The sequence below is a fragment of the Callorhinus ursinus genome, unplaced genomic scaffold (genome assembly GCF_003265705.2).
Source record: "Callorhinus ursinus isolate GAN/ISIS: 27379988/994484 unplaced genomic scaffold, GSC_fseal_2.0 scaffold26, whole genome shotgun sequence".
Taxonomy (NCBI): Eukaryota; Metazoa; Chordata; class Mammalia; order Carnivora; family Otariidae; genus Callorhinus; species Callorhinus ursinus.
Genome location: NW_027397088.1, coordinates 16,122,438 through 16,136,702, shown reverse-complemented (window position 1 = coordinate 16,136,702; position 14,265 = coordinate 16,122,438). Strand labels below are relative to the sequence as shown.

General features: G+C 45.1%; 2 long non-coding RNA genes across 3 annotated transcripts in view; both read right to left on the bottom strand.

The window, feature by feature from the left end:
- The window catches only part of LOC112838094 (uncharacterized), a 39,240-nt gene extending 38,864 nt beyond the window's left edge, over window positions 1-376 (bottom strand). For both annotated transcript variants that reach the window (XR_012373834.1, XR_003211889.2), the window contains exon 1: window positions 200-376. This is a non-coding gene — a long non-coding RNA (uncharacterized lncRNA). The remainder of the gene's footprint in view (window positions 1-199) is intronic.
- Window positions 377-3,102: 2,726 nt separating this feature from the next.
- Window positions 3,103-14,265, bottom strand: LOC141370094 (uncharacterized). Its single transcript, XR_012373833.1, has 3 exons — window positions 14,131-14,265; window positions 4,943-5,225; window positions 3,103-4,508 (listed from the first exon to the last, which is right to left on the bottom strand). It is a non-coding gene; the product is annotated as an uncharacterized lncRNA (long non-coding RNA).

Sequence of the window (14,265 nt, the reverse complement as noted above, 5' to 3'; positions counted from 1 at the left end):
ACGAATCTCCTGGCTGTCGAGTTGAGGCGTCAAGATGAAAAGTCCAGAGTGACTATATTCCCACCAACTCAACCCTCCTGTTCCTTAGAGTTCTCCTACCCTTCTTTTCCTCCCCTTAGCTTCCCAAGATTTTTTCCTAAGAAGACCCATTGAGATCAATTTTGAGCCAGCAGCAATAAGCACTCGTGAGAAACCTTACCTATCATTTCAATCCAGTCCTACTGGTTGAGCAAGAGTCTGGTGCTCAGAGGTTCCCTCAGGGCTCCCGAGGACTTGAAAAGCATTGAGTGAGATGAGGGTGGGGCTGGTGCAGTCACAGATGCCTGTGCTCCAGTGATGAAAATCTGGTGCGTGAGGGCAGCCAGCCCTGATCCTGAGGGTGGCTGACACTTTAAAAAAAAATCAAGATGTGTGAGCAATAGAACAGGGCTACTGTGCCCTCATCTGTCTTGTCACAACTGTTGCCCCGGTAAAGGTGTCAAGCAGATCACATCTCTTTTGGAATTTTCGGTTTTTGTGAGTAATGAAAGCCACAAGAGGACTGGGCAGTTAACAGTCGCGTCATGTGGGCGACATCCAGGAGGACCAACCCGCATGCCAAAACTCTCCCATCCGGTGCAGATGGTGTGGATCTCTGCCATGAAAGAGTCTTTTCTCTTCATCCTTTGAGATTTAAAAACCTGGAGAAGATGAACACCTTGGGTGAATAAGAATTTTAGGCTGTTTCTTCTGCCATGGGGAAAAAGGGCATCTCAGATGTCTTAAAAGGTCTGATTGGAACGCAGAGAGGCAGGAAGACCTCAAGGACAAAATCCACCTGCTGCAGGGTGAACTTGCCTGTGGCCCACCTGACCCAGGGGTCCGCATTTGGGTTGTCATAGAGTCCTCCACACACAGTTCTGGAGAGTTAATTTAATCTTAACTGATATTGAAAGTAAAGAATGCTATTATTGTGAAAAGTGAATATATGTCAACCTAGAGGAGGATTTCTAATGGCTTCATATTTGGTCAATATTTTTATTCACTTAAACTTGTGGATGATCTTACATTTCTGGATGAAAAATTTTGGAGGAGCAACTATATATTGCATAATAGGTAAATATCAAAGAGATCTCAAGAGAGGGAAACAATAGGTCAAACTAAAAAGATAAATTTAGTAAAAGTAAACATAAAGTATGCCTTTAGGCTAAAAAAATGTCTATTTATGTGCAAGAGGTGAGAACCTGCCTGAGAACTATAAATTTCAAAATAAGGAGTATTAATACAGGGTTCCATTATCTTCTACACTAGTGTTATGTTAACACAGTCCTGGATATTACAGTTTCTAAAAGGTCATTTTTGGTTTAGAGTGATAGCTTGAACACAGTGTTAATCACTTTTCCTCCCTGGACCTTGCTGCAGTGAGCAGAGCCATACATGCACATTTTTGGTCCTTTACTGCAATCTTTTGTCAATCTCAGCACATCTGTTAATTTGCTGAGTTTATTCATCCATTTACAAATTTATTCATTCATTTAATACTTGTTGAGCACCTACTATGTGCCCTGTTATGAGACTACATAGAGCATAGCCCTTGGTCACACAGGGTATCAATGATCAATAGAACAGGGCTCATGGAGGCAAACTCTGCCCACCCTAACCCCTCTTCCTCCACCCCAATCCAGAGGAACCAGAAGCAGCAGCGAGAGGAGATGGATGCAGAGTGAAGTGACAACCCGTGCCCCACTTCTGAAGGTGCAGTCTGAGCTAGAAGGAAGAGAGAAGCATTAAATTCAATGTAAGACTGAATCTTCAATCTTACACTTGAATAGGCCTTTTTAAAAAAAAGATTTTATTTATTTACTTTGATGGGGAGAGAGAGTGTGTGTGTGTGTGCACACAAGCGGGGTGAGAAGCAGAGGGAGAGAGAGAGAGAAAATCTCAAGCAGATTCCATGCTGAGCGTAGAGCCTGACACGGGGCTTGATCTCATGACCCTGAGATCATGACCTGAGCCAAAATCAAGAATCAGATGCTTAACTGACTGAACCACCTGGGTGACCCTTGAATAGGCCTTTTAATGCCTAGAGAATTTGGGCTGAGAACATTAGCAAGAAGTGAGAAGACAAACTTCTGCTGTTTGTGTTTAAAGATAGTAATGGGGAAAAAAAGTAAAGCTGCTTTCTGGTTGTGTCCTATATGTCCAGCCCATTTAATGAACATCGAATCTATAAAGAATATCTTTCGAAGAAAGACTAAGAAACAAGTAAGAGTAGTTGGAGGAGGGGAGCAGGTGGCTGGGGGCTGAGGGGAGGAAACCATATTCGTATCTCTTGAATTCTATATGGTGTGCAGGCATTACCTCTTCAAAGACCAAATAATTTTTCTTTAAGGACCTAGACAAAGAGATGGACCAAAAGGGGCATATCCAGAGGAGAATGAGTAGAATCGTAAGGAGCCTGATCACAGTGTTCAAGAAGGAGTGTGGGTGGATTGGAAAATGGGTACCTGGAGTAAGGGGACGTTGGGGTATGGGAGTGGCGTAGTGTCTTAGTCTACGTGTCTTCAGAGGACAAGACTGGAACAAGGGAGAAGAAATCGTAAGCAGGTAAATATTATATCACTTTCACTTCCCTTTTTAGGTATGAGCTTCCATCTTGAATGGATGACAAGAGGTTCTAAAGAAGTTTGCCCCATTGAGTGGAAAGTGACCCGAACAACTGAAGTCACTTTCACTCTGCGACTCAGTGACAGTGAAGTTTCAATTTGGTACACATGTCAGCCTCAGGTCTCCCTGAAGTCAACATCTGCTGGGGCTGTCTTCCTAATTCCCGCCTGTCAATTCTAGTCACTGCTCAGATTCAGTAATCACAGCAAGGGGGGTGAGGGAAAGCGTGAGGAGAGTGGGAGGCTCACAGGTAAACTCTAGTCAGCTGGCTGCAATCATTCAGCACAGAGGGAGTACAATGAGCTACTACCTCGGTATACTGAGGTGTAGGAGTCCATGCCAAGGACTGTGCCAGCTCTGAGGTTTTACCCTACTGGCACACTAACAAGTTAACCTGCCATGGTTTCCTAGATGCTGTAGAAGACAGGAGACTCCTGGGTCAGAGATAAAGGACTTTATTACTCACAGCCATACCAATCCTCCGTGTCCCCCAAGTCCCAGTGGGGTTGCAGGCCGAGGCAGATGGGCAGTGTTCACACAGTGGATCTGTGTCACAGCTAGGGAAGCTCAAGTTGAAACCCCCACTCTTATGGGGGGGGGCACTAGCAAACTTGCCCACACCATAATCTCTGGAGGGAGATATTATCTCATTTTTATCCTGATCCGGAAACAAATTTGCCCTCTTTCCTGAAGAGACCTCTATCTCTGTTAAATAAACATCCTCGAAAACCTAGTCTGGGATAGAAGGTGTCACAAGATGTACAGAACTCAACCACGTCTCCCTGTTGGAGCAAAGTTCCTGACTCACCATTTGTGTTGTAGTTGGATGTAGCACCGCTGACTGACTACACCCCTCTGGACCCTAGTCTACCTCTTTCTGGACCAAGGAAGCAAACATAGTTCCTGGGGTTGGACAGACCTCGATTAGAATCTTAGCTCTGTCATTTAACTACTGGGGGAGGAAGTTGTTTGCTTAGCGTCCCTGACCCTCGGTTTTTCATTTGGAATAGAGGTCCGTAATACTTAATATTGTTATGAGAATTAAAATACATAATAATTGAGTAAGTGTCTGAATAAGCATTAATTCACCATCTAGTATTCTTTTGATTTTTACTTAGAAAAAAATTACATTCTGGACACCCAGCTTGTAAGAACTGACCAATGCGCACACAAAGTCTTTCGTCTTCTCCCGTGATTTGGGTCTATAAATTAGAGGGGGTGTGAGAACAGGAGAGGACAGGCCTTTGGACTTCCCCAGTTCAACAATACTCATTTGTGCCTTTCAGTCACTCATGGGCCAGAAGACCTCAGATCCTGAAATTTCACTAATTCCCTAGATTGGAGAACAGGTCGTCTTTGCTTTCCTTTCTCTTGGGTCAGATCACTGCTGACCACCTTGTGTTCTTCACCTTCCCAGTTCTCCACCCTCCCCTGCTGCCCTCCACCTTGCTCGCTTAGAGTGAATTTAGGTTGTCCACCCTCAATTCTCCATCATAAACATCCCCATCCTGTAATATCAAGGATTTCCCTGGGGAGCTCCAACCCAGTATCTCTCTAATTAAACCTGTTTGGGGCATAATTTTCTTCTGGCAGCTCCAAGCTTGTAAGATGAAGACACAGTAGGTAAAGTCTAGAAATCTGCCCATTATAAGACAATATGAAAGCAGATGACTGAATTATAGGCAACCAAATAATTTGCCTCCATTGCTTCATAAGATTATTTTGCTTTGTCGGCTTCTGGTCCAGAAATAACAGTAGAGGCCCAGGTGTGTCTTCTGTGTTTTGTTTTTTTTTTCATCCCTGGTGAGCCGGGGCTTCTTGCTTTATTACTGAGAGTCATTGAAAAGGGGAGTCAGGTTTTGCTGCAGACCAGGAAATAAGAGGCAACAACAGTTGGCAGTTTAAACACCTCAGCAGATTTTTAAAAAAAATATCGCCTTATCATCTAAACTGGTTCTCAAACTTTATCATGCATGAGAATCACCTAGAAGGCTCTTTAAAACTGCTGGGACCCATCCCCAGAATTTCTGATTCAGTATGACCAGCATGGGACCTGAGAATTTGCATTTCTAATGAGTTCCTGGTGTGGCTGAGGCAGCTGGCCCGGGAACACACTCTGAGAACTAGGGCTCCAAAGCGGTGGTTCTAACGCTCAGCTACATGTTACAGTCACTTGCGGGAGCTTTCAGAAACTACTGCCTGGGTCCCAACCCCGTGAGATTCTGACTGGATTGTACTGGGGATGGGCCCGGGCATCTAGATTTTTACAAGCTTCCCAAGTGATTGAAGAGGATACCAGGGTTGAGAATCGCTGTGCGTCTTGCAGTTTCCTGGCTATATATGCTCTTCTCTCACTCCCAGCTCAGCTACTCAGGAGGAAGATGGATGATATAAACAAGTCATTATTATAAGCCTTGTTGGATGGAAACCAGTCATTTGAAAGCCGACTGGGAAGTAACGGAAGAGGAGCATCTGGTCGGCTTGGCATCTCCAGCTGGTTAGGACTGATGAAGACTCCAGCTTGCCGTGACCCAGTTTGGAATGCTGGTCTTCTGGGCAAACATCTCCCCCAGAGGCTTCTGAAATTACAAAATAATCAACTTAGTAAGGCCTCCCCACTTGGGCAGAGGGGCTCAGTGTGTGGATTTGAGCCCAGTGAGATGAAATAGGCAAGATGCCCCCTGGATGGGTTGATTCCCTTGGGACTCTCCAGGGGGGAGGGAAGAGTGCCATTTGGCCAGACTCCTTATTTACAAGGAGTACTTGAGTAGTCATAGTGTTTAAAAAGAATCCTCTACAAAAGAATAATATTTTTTTCAAGTCTTAGGTCACCTGTCCTAGCGTGTGGACTAAGGTTTAAAGATTTAGACCAGTGACTCTCAACACAAACTCACATTAGAATCACAAGGGACATTTACAAAGAGAACACCCATCTCCACCCAGCGTGACCAACTAGTCCTGGATCCCTGTGATGCCCTTCATTTTAGCACTGAAAGTCCCACATCCTGGGACCCATCCATCCCGAGCAAACAGGGACAGGTTGTCACCCTGCCCCACCCCAGAACTATTAAATTGGAACCTCTAGGGGTGGGTTCTGGGCATCAGTATTTCAAAAGCCCCCCAGGGAATTGTCATGTGCAGCCAAGGTTGAGAACTTCTGGTTTTTAGATTAAAGGAACTTGTATGCAATGCAGTGTTGTGGTGCTTTTTGGAGCTCTGATTGGGTTAGGGTGTATCAGTGTGTGTGTGTGTGTGTGTGTGTGTGTGTGTGTGTGTGTGTACATGCTTGTTTTTAGGGTCATTTGCTAGGGTTCCTTTAAATAATTGTGACATTTTGAGTCCCACAGAGGCTGTGTCTGTAGCAACCACATCACATATGATCATCTGGAGATGTTTAGCTTTGTGGAGTGTGGACCAACAGGTTCCTATAGCCTTACTTACTAAGCACTTTGAAAGTGTCAGAAGTGGGTATGGCCAGGTTCTTCCAGTTTTGTTTGCAGGGACGGTGGAGGTCACCTTTGTCGACATTGACACTCTCTTATAAAGAAAAACCCCTTTCAACTTCCATGAAGCTTTTAAAATAAGTGACAAATTATGATTTAAAAAAAAATTTTGTTTTAAACCTAAACACTCCGAAGATACAGATGTAGTGAAAAGAAAGGCCATATGCACCCCAATGTTCATAGCAGCAGTGTCCGCAATAGCCAAACTGTGGAAAGAGCTGAAATGCCCTTCAACAGATGAATGGATAAAGATGTGGCCCATATATAAAATGGAATATTACTCAGCCATCAGAAAGGATGAATACCCAACCTTTACATCAGCATGGATGGAACTGGAGGAGATTATGCTAAGTGAAATAAGTCAGGCAGAGAAAATAATTATCATATGGTTTCACTTATTTGTGGAACATAAGGAATAACACGGAGAACATTAGGAGAAGGAAGGGAAACATGAAGGGGGGGGGAATCGGAGGGGGAGATGAACCGTGAGAGACTATGAACTCCGAGAAGCAAACTGAGGGTTTTATAGGGGAGGGGGGTGGGGGGGTGGGTTAGCCCGGTGATTGGTATTAAGGAGGGCATGTACTGCATGGAGCACTGGGTGTTATACGCAAACAATGAATCATGGAACACTACATCAAAAACTAATGAGGTACTGTATGGTGACTGACATAACATAATAAAATTAAATTAAATTAAAAAAATAAACCTTTAGACAATCAAGAGGGCAAGATGAAATATGTAGCCCACAAGACGGTGAATGATGCTCTTTCAGGGCTGATTCAGGAATGTTCTTTTACAAGCCAATAATTTCCTTTCCATGGAAGCAAACCAGGAGGCCTCAGGCTGAGCAGCTTTTCCTCAGTGTAAGAAAAGTCTCATACTCTCCCAGAAAAGAACATTCTCCAGTTATCCTGTGTGCAACATGTGTGATAGTGTGTTTTATTCCATTGTCCAGAATGAAAGGGTCCTGCCCTTCCCGACGAATGATAGGCGTGTGAAGAAGCACCCAGGTGAGGAGCAGGAGCAGGACCTGGTCCCACTTCAAGGTTGACTGCACACCGAGCCACCTCCCCCAGGGACCCCAAGCCCCTGGGAACACAGATGTCTGTAGTGCCATCCACGTGTTTATATCTGGCCGTCTGGCAGGTTCAGACTTATTGCTTCTATATCTGTCAAGTTGCAGTTGCTGAGAGCATGAGCCATTCTAGACATTCTAAACAAAAAGGGACTTCTACAGCGAATTGCATGCTTAACAATTTTTGGAAAGACTGGATAAGGCTCTGGGTGAGGTGCTGGGTGAGGTGCCCAGGAATGACACCCAGAATAACACTGCAGAATTAACCCTCTCGGAGAAGTGCTATCTTTGCCACAACAGGAAGCTGAGGAATTAGAAACCTGCTGTCCTGAATATAAGCTTAGTTCTGACGAAACTGTCAGGCAGCTATGGCCGAAATCACTTGATCTAGAGGCTCTTATACCTGCTTGATTTGCATCAGCAGTATGGATGCTTTCGGCTCTGCTGTCTCCACTTTGAATCCAAGATTCTCATGAGTATAGCTGACCTATACTACATTGATGACTATATCGATGGACCTATGCCACGTTTGAAGCTTTAATTGCAAGGGAGTGTGGGAAATGTAATTTTGGCTGTCGAGACTCCAGAGTACAAGATGGGCCACTAGAAGGAGTTTAGAATAGAGATCAGGTGAGCCAATACACTCTATCCTGCACTACATCTAAAAGAGCTGATCATTTCCCCAACAAGCTGCTTCTCACCCACTATTCTGTATTTCTGCAAATCGTACTCCCCCTACCCAGTTTGTCAAGTCTGAAATAAGGAGTACTGTCCCTGAGCTCTTCTCCTCCAATCCATACCCAATTCATGCCAGTTCCACCCCAAATATCTTTTAATTCCATCCACTACTCTCTCTCCCATGCAGCCATTGTCTCTCATCTGAGCCACCACTGCTATTTTCACCCCAACTAGTGTCCCTGAATCCATCTCTGCCCCTTGGTCATGCATTCTGTGCCACATAGCCAGAGTGATCTTAGTAATACAAATATGAACATGACACTTCTCTGCTTCAAATCTTAATGGTTCATTTCACATGTGTCATGAGCTCTAGCCTGTAACCTCCAAGAAGGCAAGGACTGGGTCTTATCCACAGCCCTGTGCATCCCCAGAACCTTGCACAGTGCCTGGCACAGAGTAAATACTATTGCTACTATGGCAAAAGATCTTGCTCTTCCTCATGTGGTAATCCAAACAATCCCCATCCTCATGTGGTAATCAGCCAGGTTTCTTTCTGCCTGGTCATAAGCAATAATTTAGTAAGAGAAGCACAGCATTGAACAAAGGGGTCCATAACAACATGAGCATCCTTGTGTTTGAAGTCAATCCCTTAGGATAAAGTTGCCTCTTGGAGATGCATATGCTGTGCTTAGAAAGTTTGAGGGTGGGGCACCTGGTGACTCAGTTGCGCGTCTGCCTTTGACTCAGGTCATGATCTTAGAGTCCTGGGATTAAGTGTCAAACTCGCACTGCAATGAGTAAGAATTTACATGGTGTTTCCTCTACAAAAGGCTCCCCCCTCCCAGAAATTCTTTTCCGCTGGAACCTTTGCCCCACACCCCAAGATTTCGCTTATGGTCAGGGTTCTGCTAGCCCCGTGCTGCTGTGTGTTGTAGCAGTTCCTATCGGCCAACGTTTTTAAAAAAATCTTTTTATAATCTGGAAATACATTCTTGGAACCAAACTCAGAATGTCCCTGGAGGAGTAAACAGGCTGCAAACAGACCTCAAAAGAAAAGAGCAACTTTAGTCAAGGTACTTCTTATCCTGATTTGCATCAAAACAGTACCACATCAGCATCATGACAGGAAGCACACAGTCATATAGACCATAGCATGCCCAAGGGAAGGGTCCTGAGATGTGCTCATGGGGTCCTCCTCTTGGGAGGTCATGTTCATCGGTTTCCTGGATGGCATCTCTGCCTGTTGCTTCTTAATGTCTTTTTTTTTTTTTTTTTTTTTTTTTTAGTTTTTGATGTAGTGTTCATTGATTCATTAGTTGCATGGAACACCCAATACTCGTCTCATCACATGCATCGTCTTTTGGGCTTTGGGTTGGGTGCTGCTCCAGGAGGAGGCGAGAGCAAGCACAGAGGTTAAGGGATGTTGAATGACCCTGAAGTTTTTGTTACCTCTTCCTATGCATATAATTTATCTGCAAAATGCATGCTCTCATGGCTAAGAGGGACACTGCTAAGAAGGGACACCTTGGCCCGTACTACTCCTCCCTGCACTTCCTATAGTAGGAAACGGTGTGCATGCGTTTTTTTAGGTTCTATATCTGTCTCCTTTTTAATGCTATGTGCTGTGGTTTGAGAACTTTTGTGTATCTGGGACACACCTCTTCACTTGCTGAGACAGTTTATTCACCCACTTACTCATAATTTCATTCATTCATTTAATGGACACTTATGGAGTACCTACTATGTGCTCTGCCAGAAGAGTACATTGATAAAAACCACATAGCAGGCGCTCAATACATATGCGTTGAGTTAATGAATAAATGATCCTCCCCTCTTTCCCAGAACTTCTGAATATTGGAAATGATGGAATGTGACCTCTGCCTGATGTTGTACTGGTAAGTTTAACATTATATTAATTCACACACATGTATGTGAAGCTGGCAAAGCCCTCTTTGCTGCACTGCCCATGCCCCTGCTGCACGGTTTCCCTTAATGGCAGAAACGTGAGTCTTATTAGTCAGGCTTCCCCCTGCAAATCCCTGTGATGTCCTGTTTCCTCACCTCCCTCCCCCAAGGCTTTGAATCATTTCTGGTCACCTCAGCAGATATTGAAATGCAGCTTAGTTTTACCCAAGTGCATCTAGGGAACGAGAATTTATATCTGCATCTGATAGCAACTTCTTTTTTTCCATTTCTCTAGACTATTTTTCTAGAGCATTACAGCTTCCATCTATCGCGGGCTTGCTGTGAGTCTTGGTGCTTAAGCTGTCTGAAGCGCTTTATATGAATTCATTTGTTTAATGCTCACACCTATGAGAGAGGGAGCTCTTGTTTGTCTCTGTTTTACAGATGGAAGAATTGAGTAGGGAGAAAAATGAATCTGCACCCAGTGGCACAGCTAAAAGTTCAGAGCTCCCACCTGAACCCAGGCAGTCTTGTGCCAGAGCACAATTAACTTCCACCCCTGCCTTTCTTCAGGTAGGGGTCCTGGGAGGCCACTCCTGTCTACAAAGGAGCCAGTCCACAGACCCCTCTCCTATGCATTCTGTTGGGGCTTTTAAGGGGAATTATAAAAACACCCCTCTCTTCAGTCACCATCGACAAATGCAGAGGATCAGACAGATGGAGCTCAGAATTTGAGCTTTATCCTGATGAAGCCGGGTTGCAGGATGTGGCCACAGTAAATGACCAAAGGGGCCTATGAATGTTCTCAGCCCTGCCACTTCCGTTCCCACTCCCCAGTCTAGACTTTGAGATAGCCCACGTGAGAGAAAATTCTGGTCTGCAAAGTAGGCATGTTTATCAAGAATTGCTGCCTCGCCCTGGACAGGAGCAGAGAGAGAAGACAAAAGGCTAAATCTCCAGGTCTCCGTCTTTGAAGAGCACTGCCCCACTGTACTTGCTTCTTGGGGTTGCTGTCACAAAACCGGGTTAAAACAACAGAAACATATTCTCTCACAGTTCTGGATGCCAGAGTCCAAAATCAACGTGTCAGCAGGGTCACGCTCCCTACGAGCATGTAGCATCGATCTTCACCTCTTCCAGCCCCTGGTGGCTGCTGGCATTCCTTGACCTGTGGCCTCATCATCCCAACCCAGACCTCCATAGCCACATTGCTGACTCCCCTTCTTGTGCCTTCTCCCCTGTGTCTGCCTTGAATCACTCCTGCTTTATCTTGACAAGGGCCTCAAATCCCCCCTGCCTCTATCTTGACAAGGGCCTCGAATCTCCCCTGCCTCTATCTTGACAAGGGCCTCGAATCTCCCCTGCCTCTATCTTGACAAGGGCCTCAAATCCCCACTGCCTCTATCTTGACAAGGGCCTCGAATCTCCCCTGCCTGTATCTTGACAAAACATTCCAGGTCCACCTGGAAAACCTGGGATCATCTCCTATTATGGACTGAATTGTGTCCCCTGTAAAATTATTTTGTTGAAGATCTAACCTCCAATGTGGCTATATTTGGAGACAAGGCCTTGAAAAAGAAGTCATTAAGGTTAAATAATGTCTTAAAGGTGGGGCCCTAGTCCAATAGGACTTGTGCTCTTACAGAAGGGGAAGAGACCCCAGGGATCCAGGCACAGGGAGGGGAGTCCATGTGAGGACACAGGGAGAAGGTGGATGTCTGTAAGCTAAGGAGGAAGACCCCAGGAGAAACCAACCCCGCCAGCACCTAGATTTGGGGCTTGTATTCTCCAGAACTATGAGAAATAAAATTCTGTTGTTTAAGCCAACCAGATGTGGTATTTTGTTATGGCAGCCCAAGCTGACTAATACCCCTTGTCTCAGAATCTTCAACTTTTACCAATAATGGTAGTATTGTATTATAGGTATATATAATACTAATATACTTATATATATTATATGTGTACTTATATGTTATATATACTTATATATAATTTAATACACTTATATAATAAAATATTATCATATAAGTATAATTGACATACAACATTATATTAGTTTCAGGTCTACAACACATTGATTCAACAATTCTATACATTACTTCAGAATCCTTAACTTAATCACATCTACAAAGACCCCTTTTCTAAATCAGGTAACCTTTATAAATTAGAGGGATTATGACTTGATATTTTACGATTGTTATTATTCAGTCTACACTAAAAACCACAGGCCAATGGCTGACCCCACAATCAGACCCCTCCTTTCTCCTCTAGTGGGGAGGAGTGAAAAAGGCAAGGGGCAAAAGGTCAGGGCTGTTACTTGTTGATCTAGTGGTTGTCCCTAGAAGCTAGAGTAGAAGTGCCTAGAAGCATGAGTAGACAGTGCCCCACCTCCCACAGACCACTGGTGCTCCAAGAGCTGTCCTTCCATTCACTTGGCATTTGAAAGCTCTCAACCTGATGCTTGACTATGGCAAGTACTTATTTAACACCCGTTCCCTCGGCTCCCGGCTATGCCCACTCCTGCAAGGTCTGCTGTGAACCAGATCCCCTTTCTCCACCCTATCAATAATCATGTCTTCTGCACACAGGCCCTGGCACCAAATAATAAAAACAGAAGTAAGAAGGCCAGAATATGATGGTATATGGATGACTTGCCATGAGTGCGAAATCGAGGTGGTAAATAACCAGGACTAGACTTTACCTCCAACAGGATCAACAACTGCTGAATCAGCCAAGAAATACTTTTGAGCCTGAAACTTGGCGTCACGCCACTGAGAGTAAGTAAATAGACATGGTCCCGAGCCTGTCGCAACCGGAAGTCTAAAGCAGACAGTATTGGTCTGCACAGGAAACATAAGAACAGGGCAATACCTGTCATGCATTAATAAGGGGCAGCAACATCCATGCACAGATTAAATAGAAATTGGCAGTAAGTGGGTTTCTGGGAGGCTTCTCTATTGCACGAAGAGTGAATGTCTCCCTGGAGCTGGGACTGGAATCAGGGGTGGAATCAATATTATTTCTGCCCCAGGACTTCACTACCCTTTCACTTGCACCTTCTTCCGAAGTAGCCTCTGCAAGAGTGCGAGGCATTCTCTAACTCTTGGAGAAATTAATAAACCATATTTTTGAGCATCTGCCATGAGCAAAGCACTACAAGCTAGAAAACACCAAACCACCCGGGCTTAGCACCTGATGAGAGGTCCTGGTCCCCGAGTCTGTGTTGTCAGGACTGTGGCCCATCCACCTGCCATGGGGCCAGCCCCAGAGACAACAAAGACAGATCCCGTGGTCTCATGTGTACAGCATGGCGCTTTAGCTGTGTCATCTCTACTGATGAATCAAAATGAAGATGTAAGATTCGGAATGACCATTACGGACAGCTAATACTTGTTGAGTTCCTCAGCACGTCATGAGAGGGAGCTGTGTGGTAATGTAGATAAAGGAAGAGCAGGACTGCCTGGTTCAAATGCCAGCTGTGCCCTTTGACGGTAGCATGACCATGAGCAGGTTACCCCCTCCGGGCTTCAGTTGCACCATGGGTAAATGGGGTAATAACACCACTTGGGTATTAGGATGTTCTGAGGAGCAAAGGGGTGAATACACGTGAATCCTTTGGAAGAGCGGCTATGGCATGAGGGGTGCTCAGTGGAGTCTGGCAAGCTCATGACATTGCTATTTTACAGATGAGTCTTCAAGAGGTTTGTTAATGCCCAAGGTCATGGGCACTCAGAGGAGGAGCTAGGACGCAAACCCAGGTAGTCTGGCTTGAGGGGCCAGACGTTTACCTGTGGGCCTGGTATACCAGCTGCCTCTCTCAGAGCCACTACATGGGAGAGCCAAGGTTCACCCCAGGTTCCCCTCTACCCTACAGAAATGCCTTGGCCCGTGTCCCGCAGACTGTGGGTGACAGAACTAGGATGAGGAACCGAGCCAGCTCTAAGCATCACTCCCCAAATACCCCCTTCCAAACCCACTGTTTACAGCTGACATTTTCCTCTAAGTGAGATCTTCCTAAACATGGGAAGCCCTTAAGTCCCAGTGTCCTAACAGGAATAACCAGCACCCTTATGCCCAAAGCTGGCATCAGAGTCTCTAGGCACCTGTTCTATTTCCTGTAGCTCAATTTTGATGTTTTTAAATTACCAATCATTTTGAGCGTTATCATACACAAAACACAGTACTAAATATTTTTTAATATAAAGAGAACTAAGACAGGTACTTGCTCTTGAAGGAGTTTGTTAGCTAGTGGAGGAGATAGGCAGGGACACAAATAACACAGAGACATGAACACGGTTGGAAAAACAGAAACAGCCACACCTCTACTGGCCCCCTAGCGCTGACAGCGGGGGATGTGACAGCCTTCCGGGTCCGGGGGGTGGGAGACACGCTGCTTTTCAATCCATCCCTGTGCACAGAGGAGCCAGAGCATTCTGGGATTGCTGAGGACCTCCC